We start from the raw sequence: 18,608 nt of genomic DNA, 5'->3' as shown, positions 1-18,608 counted from the left end.
GCCAAAAGAAAAAACAAAATAGTAAATCAAACAAATAAACAACAAAAAAATACAATTTAAAGAAACAAGGTAGCAGGCGTGGTAGTACATGCTTGTAATCCCAGCATTTGGAAAGCTGAGACAGGAGGATTGTGGTTTGCAGACAGCCTCAGCTACTTAGTGAGGCCCTTTGCAACTCAGTGAGACCCTGTTTCAAAATAAAGAATAAAAAAAAATAGGGCTGGGGGTGGAGCTTGGAGGTAGAATACCCCTAGGTTCCATCTCCAGTACCACAAAAAAAAAGCAATCACCATAATCAAACTCAGATATGACATAGATATTGAAATGATCAGACATAGAGTGTATAGTATAACTATGATTAATATGCTAATTTTGATTGAAAAAGGTAATAATATGCAATAATAGATGCATAATCCAATCAGAAGAATGTCAACTTTTAGAATCAAAAGGATAAGATTAAAATACAAACCATTGTAATAGAAATGAATAAAACCAAGCTGGGCATGGTGGCACACACTCTTTGCAATCCCAGCATTCAGGAGGCTGAGTCTGGAGTATTGCGATTCACAGAGAGCCTCAGCTACTTAGTGAGGCCCTTCAAAACTTGGTGAGACTCAGTTTCAAAAATTAAAAAAAAGACTAGCTGGGCATGGTGGCGCATGCTTCTAATCCCCGCGCTTGGGAGGCTGAGACAGGAGGATCGCGCAGGTTCGAAGCCAGCCTCAACTACTTAGTGAGGCTCTCAGCAACTTAGTGAGAGCCTTTTTCCAAATAAAAAATATAAAATAGGTCTTTGAGTATAGCATAGAGATAGAAAGTCCCTGGGTTCCACCCCCAGTATCACCAAAAAATAAAAAAAATAATAAAGGAAAAATATAAGACTAAAAAATAGGGCTGGAGCCGTAGCTTGGAGGTAGAATGCCCCTGGGTAGTGATCTTTAAGATAGGTCAATACTGACTTACCAAACTAAAATGAAAAACAGAAGATTTTTAAAAACAGAAAACATCTAAAGTATGTTTGGGAACTCTTTTTTTTTTCAGTACTGAGATTGGAACGCAGGGGCATTCTATTTTCAAGCTACATCCCTAACCCTATTTTTTATTCTTTATTTTGAAACAGGGTCTTATTGAATTGTAAAGGGCCATAGTAAGTAGTAGCTGAGGCTGTCTGCAAACCTCCATCCTCCTGTCTCAGCCTCCCAAACACTGAGATTACAAGCATGTGCCACCATACCCAGCTGTTTGGAAACATTTTTTATAGGACAATTTCAAAAAGTATAACACACATAGATTTAGAATCCAAGATAGAGAAAAATAACAGAATTAAGCAGGAAAAACAGTTGAAGTAATAATAGCTGAAAACTTTCCAAAATTGGTAACAGACACTAAACCACAGATCCAAGAAGATAGAGAATTCAAAGCAGGATCAATACCCCAAACAAAACACCTAGTCATTTCATACTCAAACTGCAGAAAAACAAAGAAAATATAACAAAAGAAGGCAGGTGGGTAGAGAATCTTACCTATAAAAGGACAAGTATAAGAATTACAGCAGATTTCTCATTAGAAGTCACGCAATCAAGAAGAAAGCAGAATGAAATATTTTTTATAAAGCACCAACCTGGGATTTTAAATACAGTGAAATTGTCCTCTAAAGGTGAAGGACAAATAAAGAGTTTCAGATAATCTAAAACTAAGAAAATTCATCACCACAGGCCTGGACTGCAACAAATGATAAATATGGAAGAAATCTTGGAAACAAGGTTCAGCACCTCCTTCTTGGATAATATTACTTTGCTGAGAAGTCCTTGTTGAGACTAATGTGAACTATATTCATCTTGGGTATTTATTATTGAAATAAACTCATTCTTCGTTATTTTCTCAGAAACTTCATGAAACAACTTTGAGTACGTTTGTGGAATATTAGACACACACTCATTCAACAGGCAATATTTTTTGCTAAGGAACAAAGAGACGTTACTCCATCATGAATAGATCTTAGTGAACCCTCTCTGGATCCATTTCTAGGTTTTCATGAATAATTTCTTTAAATACATTCTGAATCCTTGCCTAGAATTGATTTAAATCTCACCAGTCTGGACTGGCAGAATGGAGCTTCTCTTTTTCATTCTAAAATGTGAGTCTGCATTCACATTTTCCTATCTTCTATTTTCTCTTTATCCTTCAAACATCTGCATTTATCATTGTCCCCATTTGCATCCTAGGATATATAGTCTAGGGATTATTTTGTCCATATAGTAAAACCAATCTTATTCCTAGCAATACAGTGGTTTATTATAATATTTTATCTCATACAAAACTTCTATTTCTCCTTATCAAAGTTTTTTCACATGGTTTAGTATAGAAGTTAATTTCATTCATAGAAAAGACAAAAAATAGAAATTAAGACTTTCTACTCCCCTATGCCAACCATCAGCATTACACCCTAACCAGACAAGCACCAAACCTATCCTTTGACGATCTTATTGTTGTCCTAGATATAACTGAGATATTTTTATTTGACTTTATCAGAAGTTGTAACCCATTTAGGACCTTATTCTTTCTAACTATAATCCTTAGATCTTTACTTCCCCTCTATTGTCATCTTATATTTTTCATTAAGATATCTCATTTTCATTGCTCTAAATCTGAAATCATTGGATGGTCTAGTATATTTTCTGTACTGTGACAGAGTCAAATATCTTCCCTCTCTAGATATCTAATACAGTGTACATAAAAAAACAGGTGGAAAAAAATATATACTAAACTAAGTTTCTTCTGAAACAAATCATTGAAGGTGGCTGAATATTTCACTAATTTATAAAATGCCTGCAATCATGTATTGATATAAAGAGATATAAACTTCTTATACCTTGATAAAATATTTGGTCATTTCTATTGTTACTCATTAGAGATAAATAAAAGAACTTTAAGCAATAGTTATATAATATGATAATATATATATATATAACAAAGACATAATGAGTTTACAATGGAAAGGGGCTTTTGTTTCTCAAAAATCTGGGTTTATGTCATTTGTATCTAACACTGACTGAATACAGAAGGTTCTTTTAACTTCTTTGTGCTTTTTTATCCTCATCTGTAAATTTGGTTAATAAATGCAACCAACCTAGGTGACCATCAACAGACTAATGGATAACAAAAATGTGGTATATAGACACAATACTCAGCTATAAAGAACAACAAAGTTATTTAATTTGCATGAAAATGAATGCAATTAGAAAATATTGTGCTAAGTGAGATAAGCTAGTCTCAGAAAGTCAAGGGTGCAATGTGTGCTTTTTTTCCATATGAGGAAGCCAAAGAGAAAATAGGAAACATGGGGACGTTAGATAACTGAGGAGAGTGACCAGTAGAATAGCAGTGGGAGGGGACAAGGGCAAGGAGGTGAGAAAGAGAAAGGAAGAACTGATGAAAGAAATGAGTCAAATATTTTTATGCCCAGGTATAACGGTATCACTGTTACCAAATTCTTACTAGGTCCTTGTCTTACAGAGTCGAAGAATGAACTCCACAGACACTAGAAAAGTAGAGCAAGCGAGCAGAGAGGCCATCCCTCTGGAGTCCAGCAGGACCGTCTGGTACTGCCCAAGTGGAGCCCTGGCCAAGAATTATCGATTGCACCCCACCTTTCCCCAAAGTCCATTCAGTCCAACAAAGAGAATAGCAGGCATAAAGCTTCCACGAGGGTAGCCACTATTGGTGCTGAGCATAGGGCTTTATAAATGGATAAAGCTGCCAGATGGAGTAGCACATACTTGTAATTCCAGTACTTGGGAGGCTGAGACAGGAGGATCGCGGGTTGGCAGCCAGCCTCGGCTACCTAGTGAGGCCCTTCACAACTTTGTAAGACCTTTTTTCAAAATAAGGAATAAAAACTAGGGCTGGGAGTCTAGCTCAGAGGTAGAATGCCTTGGGTTCAATCCCTAGTACTGAAAAGCACAGTTTATATGTTTAAAGCTCCTTCATGTAGACATTAACCAATGAAGAAAGTTCCTGTTTTTCATATTAGACTTAATTAATTTGTCATCTATGGCCATTAACTGCCCAAAGTCATGAGACTGTTCCTTGGTCTATGCATGCCAACAATCCAGGAGTCTGTGGTTGCTACACATATATCTTTGGTTTTTCATATCTTGGCTCCACTTGTCCACATTTAATTTGTCTTTTTTTTTAGGTCTAATGAACAATATGGAACCACCTTCCTTCTTAGGGGAAGGGGGTCTGGATTTTGTTTTCTTAACTTTTACCTCCTGGAAGTTCTGTTCCCTCACTGCCTACCCAGCCTAACTCCTCATCACTACCAATCTCATTATGTATGGAGAGGAGTGAGGAGCAGGGTGGGACCTGAAGGGAAACACACCAAGCCAAGACCTGTGTGCATGTTTGTTTATATGACCTTGAGCTCACTATGGTGTGTAATTAAAATGCACCAATAATTGTATAAAAGAAATAAATAATAAAGTCAACTAACTAAAAAAATAAAGCAATTATTCTTCCTTATCTGTCCAATGAGAAATGCTCCTCAATTGGCCATGTCATCTACCTAGAATTTTTCTGCATATAAAATTAAATTATTTATTCATATAATATAAAGAAGCACTTATATTATCCCTATCTTATAGATGAGGACCCTGAGGATCTGTGGCCTGAGGACCTTACCCACAACCTCTGTGCCAGTCCTGAACCAACTGGATTTCAAATCTACTCTCCAACTTTCCCTGCTCTGTTCTGCTTGAGGGTGCCTTTCCTATGTCTCTCTATCAACTGAATTATGTGCAAAGAGATTGCTATAACATTAAAAAAATAATAATAAAGGCAAAATCTACTGTGTTTTCCCCATTTTCTCTACTCTGCCCGGTGTCTCCGAACACTAGCTCCATTCCCTGTGGCCTCCAGTTTCTGACACAGAGGCCTGCCGGTTTCTCAGCTTCTGCTTTATGGCTCTGCCTCCTGGACTCTGGGCTCCTGTAACAACCCACTATTCTCCCCACATACCTTTGCCTTCTATCCAAGGGTACTCATGGCTTCCTGTTTTGCTATCTCACTGTCTCAGGTTGGGCTTAGCTTTTCCATTGTTTTCGTAACCAATTCCCTGTAATAGCTTCCCTCTGTGTTAAATACTCACAGTGATTTCTGTTTTCTTGATTAAACCCTGACTGATCTGATAATTAGTAGGAAGCAGGACTGAGGTCCTTTTCTGAAGCCCTTGCTCTTTCGACCAAGAAATAAATAGAACACTTGTAAATGTAAGGAAACTTCCATCACCTTGGATCCATGTACGTAGCTGGCTAAATTTCAGTGTAGTGTTGGGTGATGGCATAGAAGTTATTCTAGTACAATGTCTCCATTATACAGATGAGGAAACTGAGGCCCAGAGTCATTAAGAAATTTGTCGCGATCACTCTGATAGAAGGCAGGGCAAAGAACACAAACACAAATAGAGTCACAAGAAGATATTTATTTGATTAACACTATTAACATCCATGTGACCACATAGGAAAAAAAGTCATAGGAATTGGTACAAAAGTAAGGCAGTTTGAGTCCTTGCTAAGAAGATAAGGATGAATATGGAAAAGTTTTAATTTTCTCCATAAAGAATAGACCTTATAAAGAAAATTGGGGTGTATTCATGATTAACTCCAACTCCTCAAAAATTTGCCAGTAGGATTCCCAAACACCCCAATTAAACAATGCCATTTATAGAAATGAAACTATGGGGCTATGAAGCTTCATGAGTGAGTGTGTGTGTGTGTGTGTGTGTGTGTGTGTGTGTGTGTGTGTCTGTTTGTCGGGGGGAGTTACAGAAATTGAACCCAGGGACATTCTGCCACTGAGTTATACCCTAGTCCTGTTTTAGTTTTTATTTTGATACATAATCTTTTTAAGTTGCTGAGGGCCTCACCAAATGGCTGAGGCTGGCCTTGAACCTGCAATCCTCCTGTCTCGCCTGCCAAATACGGAGCTTGCAGGCACGCATCACCATGCCCAGCTGCAGCTTCCTTCTTTAAGACTGAATTTATAAAGAATACTTAGAGGCACAGAAGGATAAAGATCTTGGTTTTACACTTACGGTTGAGTGGGATCTGAACCGACTGCATTTCCCACCTGGCAGGTGAAGTACTGATGGGCCATTTTCACATATAAAATCTTCTAAAGCAGGGAAATCCAGGATTGGGACTATGACTCCCCCAAAACAAGAGAAGAGCGGAGTCAGAGTTATTTCAGATCTGCTAATAATCATGAGTTCTATCAATAGCATTTTTTATAGACCAGTTATCATTATGGAGAAGGCAATGAGAAAATAAAGCAAAATAGGTTCTAATATGGCAAATGATTACTAGTTTTACTTTTTATTTTTATTTCATTTATTTTGCGGGTCTGGGGATGGAACCCAGAGGTATTTGAAAGAAAGAAAGAAATTAGAAAGGTGGGAAAGGTAGAGAACAATAAGTGGAGAAAATGTGAACAAAACAGTTTTTATTTTTCTTTTGCAGTACTGGGGATGGAACTCTGGGGCATTCGACCTCCGAGCTACACCCCCTGCCCAATTTTTTATTCTTTATTTTGAAACAGAGTCTCACTGAGTTGCAGAGGGTCTCACTAAGTAGCTGAGGCTGTCCGCAAACCAAGATCCTCTGGTCTCAGCCTCCCGAATGCTGGGATTACAAGCGTGCTTCACCACACCCAGCTTTGTTTTACTTTTTATGTTCATGTGTATGTATGTATGTATGTATGTATTTGGTACTAGGCATTGAATCCATGGCATTCTACCTCTGAGCTAGATTCCTAGCCCTGTTTTATTTTATTTTTTATTTTGAAACAGGGTCTCACTAAGTTTCCAAGGGTCTCACTAATTGCTGATACTCAACACAACCTTGCAATTCTTCTGTCTCAGCCTCCCAGGTACTGGGATTACCTCAGGTATCCACACTGTGCCTGGTGAGTTGTTATTTTAATTAATTAGTTACTTAATTTTTGTACTGGGAATTGAACCCAGATGCATTCCTCTCAACTATACTTCCAGCTTTTTTTTTTTTTATTTTGTAGTGGGATTACAGGCATGTGCCACCATGCCGAGTTAGTTGTTATTTTATAACAACTGTTTTGAGCCGTGCGTGGTGACACACATTTGTAATCCCAGCATTCAGGAGGCTGATACCGGAGGATCAAGGTTCGTGGACAGCTTCAGCTACTTAGTGAGGCCCTCCACAACTTAGTGAGACCCTGTTTCAAAATAAAGAATAAAAAGTAGGGCAGGGGGTGTAGCTCGGAGGTCAAATGCCCCAGAGTTCCATCCCCAGTACTGCAAAAGAAAAAAAAAAACTGTTTTGTTCACATTTTCTCCACTTATTGTTCTCTACCTTTCCCACCTTTCTAATTTCTTTCTTTCTTTCTTTTTCTCCCCTGTGATACTGGGAATTGATCCCAGGGATACTCTACCTATGACTACACCCTCAGTCCTTTCTATTTATTTATCTTTTAATTTTTATTGGTGCATTATATTCATACATCATATTGGGATAAATTATTTATTTATTTTGAAACAGGATCTAAGTTGGGGAGGGCCTTGCTAAGTTACTGAGGCTGACTGCAAATATGTGATCCTCCTTTCTCAGCCTCCCAAATCCTGGGATTACAAGTCTGTGCCACCATGCCCAGTCACTTCTGACCACCACGCTTCTCACATGTTATAGCTGAAAGAGGCAGCTAGTGATCTGTGCTGGGACTTCCCCAGACACCTGGGCTGGAGACACAGGGGAGGCAATGCTATTTTTATATAAAGAAAGAGGCTACCAAAACAGAGAAGTAGCAAACCTGGTCATAATTCTTGTCTCATTTTTATTTTTTTAATGCTTCTTTCACAGGCAAAATAGTAAGACACCAAAAAAAAAAATACTGAAAAACATTTTAAAATATCAACCAAGATTATTTTTACCTAGACTAGGTTGAGGCAGACAAAGAAAGTTCAAAGACCCTGAGACTCCGCGTGACCTACTCAGAGAAGTGGGAGGAAGGATGGATAGGGGAATTATTCATGATGCATGGCAAAGGAGGCCAAGGCCAACGTGCCTGGCAAGAATTCTCAGGGAACAGCTGTTTAATTGAACTCAATCAAAACTAGCTGACAATGTGGAATTTTAATTTGATATTCCAATAAAAGACTAAAATAATTGTAAACAAACATGCATACTGTGGGAATAAAGTAGGACTCAAAGAAGAAAAGATGTCTGGTATTCATTGGAAAAATTAAGACAAACATGAATATTTTGGTTGGCTGCCATGACTAAATAAAAAATATATCAAGAAAAACAATAAATATAGCAAACAAGAAGATTGATCTACTTCTATAGCTTGAGCACTGAGAAGTGCTTCAAATATACCTTCTCCTGCCGGGCATGATGGCGCACACTTGTAATCCCAGCATTTGGGAGGCTGAGACTGAAGGTTCATGGTTCGTGGACAGCCTCAGCTACTTAGTGAGGCCCTGTGCAACTCAGTGAGACCCTGTTTCAATATAAAGAATGAAAAAAGGGCTGGGGGTGTAGCTTGGAGGTAGAATGACCCTGGGTTCCATGCGCAGATGAATCCTTTAGGATTCATCAAGACTTTATTAGTCTAATATTGCTATTCCTAATATATGGATTAGAAGACCATGATTCAGAAAGATTCATAACATGCCTAAAGTCACAATGGCATTTGTGTTCCTGCAAGATTTAGTAGTCATTCTACAAAAAGAGTGTCTTAGTAAATAATTTCTGAGAAAGAGCTTATACTATTCTTTTAGATATTAGACTTTAAGGGTCATAAAGAGATAAATCTTTTGATCTTTCTTTAGAACTGTTCAAACTTATGGTAAGAAATATGTTTGTATATGTATTATATACATGTATGTTAGTACTACTATGTTCTGTGGAACAGATTAGAAAAGATAGTAAAAGGCTGAAATCACTTAGAGCTCAATCTCTAAGACTAAATTTAATAGTTATGAATTTAAAACTGGTATTGATATTTTAAAAGTCCCATTATGCAAAAATAAGATTTGGGCCAGTTATGCCTTTGTATGTGTGTGTGTGTGTGTGTGTGTGTGTGTTGAGGAGGGATAATAACTGAAGATTGAGCCCAGGAGCATTCTACCTCTGACTGTACCCCTAGCCCTATTTTATTTTTATTTGGGAAAAGGATCTCACTAAATTGCTGAAGGCTTTGCTAAGTTGCTGAGGCTGGCCTTGGACTTGCTATCCTCCTGTCTCAGCCTCTCAAGTACTGAGATTATAAGTGTACACCACCATGTCTGACTCCCAAGGCTCTCAACTGTGCCTTTTAAGGGGCCAAGAGGGAGGGTTATCATGAGTCAACTGACGCTGACAAAACTGACAGTGGAATATTAAACTACAGGAATGAAAATGCATTGTTAATATCCAGGGATGTTCAGGCATACACCTGGGTCTGAATGAAACCTTCAGATAAAGTGTTGGCAAATTAAAGAAGAACCAAACACTAACAACTAAGTTGAAAGTTCCAAGTATTATATCATATGACATTACTGGAGAATTTGGAGATATTTTAATTGGTATACATGTATGGTTACTAATATGTGGTAGTTATCTTTCTATAGTTAGTACATTGTCATAAGGATAATGATGTAGACATAGCTCATGTTTTCTAGAGCACAGAACTAGGAGTAACAAATTATAGTTATAAAGAATGGCGTTTAGCTTTTTCATAAATAAAATATTTGAATAAGCTGTTCCAGAAGTAAAAAAAAAAAGGGGTGGGGGCTAGTGAAAAACTAGTGAAAATCCAAACAAAGGCTTTTTAGATAGTCTTTTAGAAGTTGCCAAGTAACTGAGGCAAGTTCCAGTTGCCTCTCTTAACAGGAGTTCAGTCTAGAAATTAATTATTGGAAAAGGGAGTCTCAGAAACCTCACAGCCCTGCTTAAAGAGTAAATTAAATTTTATTTAAGGATACCCATAATTAGCATTTTTATCATAAAAAAACTGCTCTGTTGACACAAAAGCATCCACTCTGCCTGTGACCTCGCCACTCTTGTCTGCTCGACTTACCTGTCCACACTACCGGTTTCTTTCCTTCCCCTGCTTCTCTTAGTCATGGCTTCTTAGGTTCCAAGGCTTCTCCTGCCCCATGACTTCTCATCACCACTCATTTTCTCTGTCATTTGGCTTCTACTATTTCTGTTATCTGAGATTTTTCCTACAGCTTACTTTAAAACCTGCTAGTTGATGATACTATTAGGTTGTCCTACCAACATCTAGAACATTTCACCATTGTTAGGAATCTCTCACCAGGCCATCTTATAGATTGCTCTCTCTAATAGTTGCCTATGAGAAAGCTACCCATCCATAACCACTCAGCTATGACCAGGACTATGAGGTAATTAACAGAAAAATTGCAGCCTACACAGAGTTCTTTAAGAAGACACATATATGGAAGACATTTTAAATGACCTACTAGTATCAGCATCTCATAGGAATACTTTGGAAGTTGTTTTATGTTTTAAAATAAGGTCACTGCAATAGCTCCTTCCAAGCCTAGTATTCTCTTACACTAGTGTATAACTTGAAGCCATCATTTTTCTCTATGTTGATAAAAAAAATCTTAAGTCTTCTGGAAATAAAAGTTTTACTGGAATCATACTTAATACAAAGCATAATGAACTAATAGTATGTCTCAGCAGAATTCAGATAATTCACCAACAAGCAAGATAAAAGTGAGAAATGAGAATAAGATGTGTATATACCCAGACTCAGTTTCCCTATTTGAAACATTGGAGAGGCACCTGACTCTCAGATTCTGAGAATTAAGTTTTATAAGTATGGCAATTCTTTGTGAATTGAAACATTTTAACGAATAACATAAAATTATTAAAATCACATAATTTTTTTTAATCATTATCCCCAGATGCAAAATTAGTTGTTTGGAGCAAATACAGATTATCTGCCTGTACACAAAAGAAAACTAGGCATTTGGAATTTTCAAGTGGACAGAAAAATTCAGACGTCCTCCGAGGTGACTAACTTGCTACCAGTGGTGTGACCTTTCTTTCCTCACGCTCCTGCCATGTGATTTCTTTAATGATTTATAAGTATAGAACACCAATTATTTTATATTTCATATTAAGCTCTGCAAGCCAAACTGAGTTACAACTTAAGACAATAAATCCTAGGGGAGATAACCCAGGAGGCTGTCATAACACATTTCTCATTCTCTGGTATAAGCAGAGATAATAATTAAAAGTCACATGACACATCACTCTAAAAATAGATTTCCTGTGTGGTTTTGTCATAGACACATCTAAGGGGTTGTGTTTTAATGTTTATTTTAATGTGCTACACATTTAGCCTCTGGGAATCATTTCACAGAGTAGCTGAAAAGCTGCAGTATGATTTTTGTTATTGAAATGACATATGGGTGGATTATTTAAATATCTTTATGTTTATAACAATAGATTTGAGTCAAATCTTTCTGCTGTATCTAATTCATAAAGTACTCATGATCTAGGTAGGAGATGCCATATATCTTTTTTCCTCTCTCAAGACACAACTCTCTTTAGATATTCATTCATTCAGCAAAAATGGTTTTAGCATCTACAAGGTGCCAGGTACTGCTCTAGGCATGAAGATACTGTAGTCAGGAAGACAGATGAGTATCCTGCTATCAAAAATTTAAATTCTGTTTTAGTAAGGTAAATGGAAAAGAAGGCAATAAATTAACATAATTCTAGACAAAGATACGTGTTACAAAGAAAATAAACTACTGGGGAATAAAATAAGAAAAAGGAACAAAGTTGGGTAGTAGGAAGAGCTTATTTAGGTTGGGCAGTTAGCACAGGCTCTCTGAGAAGTCAATGGAATGGTGAGAAGCCTGCCAATCAAACACTGGAAGAAAGAACAGTTAGAGCCAAGGAAACCACAATGGTAAGCATGTCACATTTAAGGAAGAGATGCCAGCATGGCTGACGCACAGAAATCAGAGTGTGGTTTTAGAGATAACAGTGTGGGAGGAAGAGCCAGATTCCACAATGACTTGTGCACATGATAAGAAGTTTCAATCTAATCTAAGTTCAGTGAGAAGCCACTTGATAGTTTTAAGCAATGGAATGATATGATCTAATTTATGTTTTTTCTTTCTTTCTTTCTTTCTTTCTTTCTTTCTTTCTTTCTTTCTTTCTTTCTTTCTTTCTTTCTTTCTTTCTTTGTACTAGGGATGAAACCCTGGGGCATTCTACCTCAGAGCTACATCCCCAGCCCTATTTTTTTTTTTATTCTCTATTTTGAAACAGGGTCTCACTGAGCTGCAAAGGACCTTGCTAAGTAGCTAAAGCTATCTGCAAGCTGTGATCCTCCAGTCTCTGCCTCCCGCATGCTGGTATTACAAGCATGTGCCACCATGCCCAGTCTAATTTAGGTTTTTAAAAGCTTAATGAGAGGGAATTCCCTAATGCTCATGATGTACATTCACAAACATGTCACAGTCAATCACCAAGCCAAACATAAGAAGAAGAGCGGGGTGGAGGGAGGGAATTGGGTTGGGATTTAGGGAAGGGCTAAAGAATGATGTGTGAATGTATGCCTCTATCATCTTGTACTCCATTTAGATGTATGACCACAATACAGCAATAAAAGTTTTTTAAAAATAAACAAAAGTGGGAAAAACAAAAGCTTAATATGGTTATATACAAATAGAAAAAAAGAAATCATTTAGTTTTTAGAACAATCTGTGTCATAGACACACATGCACAAAAGATAATGGCTTGCACTATAGTTCCTTGTAGGTAGTTGGAGAGCAGAGGCAATGACTGAAAGAGGTGATCATGCTCAGGATATATTTTGATGGCAAAATCAGCATTGTTTGTGTGTGTGTGTGGTACTGGGGATTGAATCCAGGGGCATTCTACCTTCATGCTATACCCAAACTCCCACCTTTTTTTGAAACAGGGTCTCAAGGTCTCAATATATTGCTGAGGTTGACCTCAAATCCACAATCCTCCTGTCTCAACTTCTTCAGAAATGGTATTACAGGGATGCACTACCACGCCTGGCAGCATTTTTTTTTTTTATTGTGGAACTGGGAGTTGAACCCAGGGACATTCTACATCTGAGCTACACCCCCAGCTTTATTTTTTATTCCATATTTTGAAAAAGTGTCTCACTAAGTTGCAGAGGGCCTCACTAAGTAGCTGAGGCTGGCTGCAAACCTGTAATCCTCCTGTCTCAGACTCCCAAGTACTGGGATTACAAGCATCTGCCACCACACCCGGCTCCATTTTTTTTAATTGACATGATATGTGAGGAAAAGAGGATTTAAGGCAGCATTTAATTTGCTTGATTGCTCTGTACATTTTTATAATGGTTTCTGCATTGAATAGTGATAGTATGAAGTTGATATTAAAAGTAAAATATCCACATAACAGAAGGTATGAGAATGGGGAGGAGTTGAACCGGTATTAGAAAATTACAGAGCCCTGGGAAAAACAAAAATAAATACTGTCACTAGATTTTGAGGGGTCCAGGGCTTGTGGAATTGTCCTACTTTATCCTATATTACATTATTCTGTATCTCTCTTTACATTTTATACAACACCATACATTTTGCAATGTTTCATTAAGCCCTATCACCACCTTGCCTAATTTCAATAAATCTGTTCTATAGTAGATGTGGCCAATGCAAAGAGAAAATAAAATTAATGGGAAAAAACTGTGAAGGCAAAAAGAGTGAAAAAATAGAACAGTTTGAAACGTGTACGGAAAATGCAAAGAAAGTTCATTTCTAATCATCAGCTCTTCTGTACTTTTGAACTGAGGAAGTTTTGAAATGAGTGAGTTCAAAAGGTGGCCAAGACTGATGAAGTGTCTGTTAACAGAAAAATTTAAGCAGAATCTCTAGAGAGAGGCATATTTAGAAGCCCTCTTAAGAGTTTCTCAGTGGGGAAAAATAATTGAACCTAATCTTTTGGTTCAATAAGTAAGTTCTCTTAGTAAAAGAGGAGTCTAGTAAATCAACTTTTATGAAATGCTGAAAGAAAAACTCAATAGAGACTTGGAGCTCTGAGCTACTGTGCTTTTGGTTCATTGGCAAATTGAGGGGCTATTTATTGACATTCCAGACAATGCAAAGGTCTGACTTCCTTGTGAAGAGATTTGAAATAATCTCATTATGCCTGTCAGTGCTTTGTATTTGTGGAGGTGAACAGTAACAACCAAGAAAAAACTGTGCAGTCTGTACTTGTATCCCAGGGATACAAATAATCTTTATATCCCAGAAATCTTTGTACTTAGTGGAAGAATAATGTGGGATCGCAGGCTATATCCCTGTAATATAAACACAACTGTCTGAAGTTTCCCATGGAAAGCTGCTACCTTGAATTCATGGCCCTCAGTATTTTATTAAGCCTAGGTTACAGCCTTATAAATGATATAAGGAATTTCAATAAGGAAGTCTTGAGAGTAGACTTGGGTTGTAGAAAAATTTATAAATCTTCACTTCTGTAAATCTCAGTATAATTGTAAATATTCAATTTTACCAACCCAACACATGTGGGAAATATTTAGATCCTTTTACCCAAAACATAAAAAGGAGAAGAAATGTAAAGTTTCCAAACTCTAAAGCTTTTAATTTGTTTACTAACAGTTACAGAAGATATTTTTCAATGTGAAGAAATGAAAGTGGTGCTTGAGTTAAAAAACTGTAGGTATTACTTCATAAAACAAATACTCATTTGGAACTTGTCATAGTAAAACAACCAAGGTAAATTGGATAACATACCTGGAAATCAGCAAGTACCAGGGTGCCAGTCTGGAAACACTACTGTCCATCAATGGAGGAAAAAAGAACTAGTACATATAGATGAATAAGGGGAACCTCAAAAATGTATATCGAAAGCTAAAAAATGTACTATAGCCTAAGTGATGTATTTAGGCTACGGAATTAGAAAGCCACACAGTATATTGCAAAAAAAGTGTAGAAGACATGTTTGCATCCAAAATCCATCACTCACCAGCCAGGGAATCTGTGACCAGCTACTTCACATAAAGTAAAGTTTTTTCAATTTCTTTTAAAAAATTTATTCTCCTCTGAAATTATACCTGAGCATTTTATTGGTGGGAATGAATTAACTACCTTTTCACCCAAGTAAACTCTTCCTGTTACCTTAGAAAGTCAGGGCAAAGGATAATGAGAAACTTAAACTTTTTACAAACATAGGAGGAAGAAAATAAAAGGCTAACAAAGGAAATTTTTTTTTCCTTCTAAGGTTTTTTTTTTAGAGAAGGTATCAATGTTTCTAGAAAAGAGCAGCACATATGCAAGTATATAAGGTGAATTTTATTAATCAGAAGTAGCAATCTGAGTTATAGGAACTCAAGTAGAATTATCTGTAAATAAAGAGAAATACTAAAAAAATGTGGGGGAAAAAACTCTCCACTTTCATCCTCCTAAAAGAGTTGGGAAGACATATGCCAGAGTGTGGTAGTTTTTCAACATAACACTTAACTAAAACTTTATCTAGATCACGCACTGTAGAGTGGTGTATTCTCAGCATTTGGGAGACTGAGACAGGAAGACCAAGGTTTGCAGTTGTCCTCTGCTTTTTCAGTGGCAATTGAAATGACCATGTGAATTTTTTTTGGTCTTTGTTTCTGTTTATGTCATGAATCACATGTAATTATTTTTCTATGTTGAACCAACCTTGCATCCCTGCAATGAACTCTACTTGGTCATCTTGTATGATTTTCTTGATGTGGTTTTGAATGTGTTGCTAGTATTTTGTTTAGGAGTTTTTGTGCCTAAGTCTCAAAAATAGAAGCCTGTAGTTTTCTTTCTTTGAGGTGTCTTTGTTTTTAGTATTAATGTGATGTTGGCTTCATAGAATGTATTTGGGAGAATCCCATTTCTATTTCACAAAGTATATTGAGGAATATTTGGATTACCTCTTCTATAAAGGTTTTATAAAATTTACTTGAAAAACCATCTGGTTATGGGATTTCTATGACGGTAGTCTATTGCTGCTTCAATCTCTTTCATTGCTATTGATTGGTTTAAATTTTATATATCTTCTTTACTCAGTTTGGAAATATTGTATTTATCTAGAAAGTTGTAAATTTCTTCCAGATTTTCTGTTTTATTATAATTTTCAAAGTAGTTTCTAATAATCCTTTGGATTTCTACACTGTCAGTGGTAATATCTCCTTTTTCATCTCTTGTATTCATTATTTGGATTGATTCTCTCTTTTGGGGGGGTTAAGTTGGGTAATGGTTCTTTATCTTGTTTTTTTTTTTTTTATAAACCAGCTTTTAATTTTGTTGATTTTCTGTATTGTTTTATTCTCTACTTCATTAATTTCTGCTCTGATTTTAATAATTTCCTGTCTTCTACTGGCTTTGGAGCTAGACTGAGCCTGTTTTTCAAGGGCTTTGAGTTGTGTCATTAGGCTATTTATTTGGTGTTTTTGTTCTTCTCATGTGGGAACTTAGTACTATGAATTTTTCTTTTAATACTGCCTTTAAAGTGTTCCAGAGGTTTTGAGATGTGTATCTCTATTTTCATTTGTTTCTTGAAATTTCTTGATTTCACCCCTTATTTCTTCTGTGAACCCTTCTTGGTTTAGCAGTGTGGTGTTCAGTATCCACATGTTTATATAGTTTCTCTGAATCTTCTTAAATAGTTGATTTCTACTTTCATTCCATTGTGGTCTGAAAAGACACAAGGAAGTATGTCACAATTTTTGAATTTGCTAGTGTTCACTTTGTGGCCCAGGATATGATCTATTTTGGAGAAGGTTCCATGAGCAGCTAAAAAAAAATGTAAACTCTGCTGTAGTAGGGTGGAAAATTCCATATGTGTCTAATAGGTCTATTTGGTTGGGGATGTTCTTTAGGTCTGAGTCTATACTGACCTTTTGTCTAGAAGATCGATTTAGTGGTGTGAGAGGGGTGTTGAAGTCTCCCAGTATTATTATACTGGGATCTATGTATGACTTAATGTCACAAAGAGTTTGTTTTATGAAAGTAGCTGCATCTATGTTTGGGGAATAAATGTTGACTATTGTTATTTCCTCTTGCTGGATCGTTCCTTTTACAAGTAAAAAAATTACCTACTTTCTCTCTTCTAATAAGCTTGGGCTTGAAGTCTAATTTCTCAGTTGCTACTCTGTTGTCTTTGAGTTTTATTGGCATAAATTACCTTGCTCCAGGCTTTTGCCTTAAGTTTGTTACTATCTTTACTTGTAAGGTGTGTTTCTTACAGGTAGCAGATAGATGGATTCTGTTTTTTAATCTATTTTGACACCTTATGTCTTTTTATTGGGGAGTTGAGGCCATTTATGTTCAGTGTGATTACTGAGATAATTTTGAATTCCTAACATTTTGAGTTTTAACTTCTTTTTGAGGTAGTGTTTGTTCTTCTTTGCTTAGATGTTTGCTTGATAGAAATTCTTGTTTCTCTAGTTCTGGCATCTATTACTTATGACTTCTTTGCAGTGAATCACTTTGAATATTTTTTCTAGTGCTGGTTTGGAAGACATAAATTCTTTCAGCTTCTGTTTGTTGTGGAAAATTTTTATTTCCCCTGTCAAATTTGAGAGATAGTTTTGCTGGGTAGGAAATTTTTGGCTGCAAGTTGTTTTCTTTTAGAGTTTGGAATATGTTACTCCAGGTCATTCTGCCTTTCATGACTTGGTTTGGGAAGTCTGGAGTGATTCTAATTGGTTTGCCTTTGAATGTCACTTGGCCTTTTGTTTATCTTGCCTTTAAGATTCTCTTCATGGCTTCTATGTTGGTCAGTTTGACTATTATGTGGCATAGTGAACCTTTAATCTGATCTTGTCTAAAGGGAATTCTATAAGTTTCCTGTACCTATTGACCTCTTTTACTCTGTTTAGAAATTTTTCTGATATTACTTCTTTGGAAAGATTGTTGATCTCTTTGGTTTTACCTTCTGTTTTCTCTTCTATGTCTATATTCTTAGGTTAGCTCTTTTAAGATGGCCCCATATCACTTCAATGTCCATTTCATGCTCTTGACTTGTTTTTTCTAAATTATATACTATGCATTTATTTGGGGAATGATTATCTTCTTAGAGCACAGTCTTATTCTCCATGTTGTCTAATCTATTGTTTATAGTTTGCATTGATGCCTTCACTTCAATTATTGCATCCTTTATTTTTTTTCAGTGTTTCTCTAAATTCTCTTTGGAAATCCTGTATTACTTCTATTGTTAAATTTTTTATTTTTTCTTCCGAAAATCTCTGCATTTCTATGTTGTCAGGTTCTATTATTATAGGGTTGTGGGAACTCGTTGCTTCCTTATTATTCCTCCTTCTCATGGTTTCAGGAGTTTGTATCTGTTGCTTTTGATAGATTTCTCTCAGTCTCTAGATGTCAGATGATATATACAAGAGCAAGTTGTGTTGTATTCAATGATGAAGGTTGAATGAGGAGGAAAGTGAATTTGTAAATGCCAAATAGGGTAAAGCCACAGATAGATCAAATAGAATGACAGTATGAGTTTGGTAAGGTAGTATCTAGTAGAGATTAGAGTTAATGAATATGTAGACAGATTCTACTG

This window comes from Muscardinus avellanarius (assembly GCF_963383645.1).
Source record: "Muscardinus avellanarius genome assembly, chromosome: 2".
Lineage (NCBI taxonomy): Eukaryota > Metazoa > Chordata > Mammalia > Rodentia > Gliridae > Muscardinus > Muscardinus avellanarius.
The sequence above is the reverse complement of the archived record's forward strand: the minus strand, read 5'-3'. Positions refer to the sequence as shown.